We start from the raw sequence: 263 nt of genomic DNA, 5'->3' as shown, positions 1-263 counted from the left end.
AGACATACCGTTGTTGTGGACGAAGGGGTCTGTGTGAATAAGGTAGTGAGGTTAACAGGACTCGAGCGCAGGTTCAGCAGGGCAGTTCTTAGACGCACTGCGGTCAATCGTTCGTTTGTATTTCCTCTCTTAATATACTTCTTTTTTTGTTCTCGTGTGAATAGGCTGTGTTTGTAGGAGGGGAAGTGGTGTTTGTTTTGTGTAGTGATGTTAGATTGATATAGATATGTCAGGTTTGGAATATAATAATGGTTGAGTTATAC

General features: G+C 41.4%; 1 protein-coding gene across 1 annotated transcript in view; it reads right to left on the bottom strand.

The window, feature by feature from the left end:
- The window catches only part of LOC119585672 (protein Aster-B-like), a 14,268-nt gene that overhangs the window by 12,995 nt on the left and 1,010 nt on the right, over positions 1-263 (bottom strand). The window lies entirely within an intron of this gene.

Source organism: Penaeus monodon, chromosome 20, assembly GCF_015228065.2.
Source record: "Penaeus monodon isolate SGIC_2016 chromosome 20, NSTDA_Pmon_1, whole genome shotgun sequence".
NCBI classification, from domain to species: domain Eukaryota; kingdom Metazoa; phylum Arthropoda; class Malacostraca; order Decapoda; family Penaeidae; genus Penaeus; species Penaeus monodon.
Note: the sequence above shows the minus strand (reverse complement) of the source record. Positions and strands in the feature narration are given on the sequence as shown.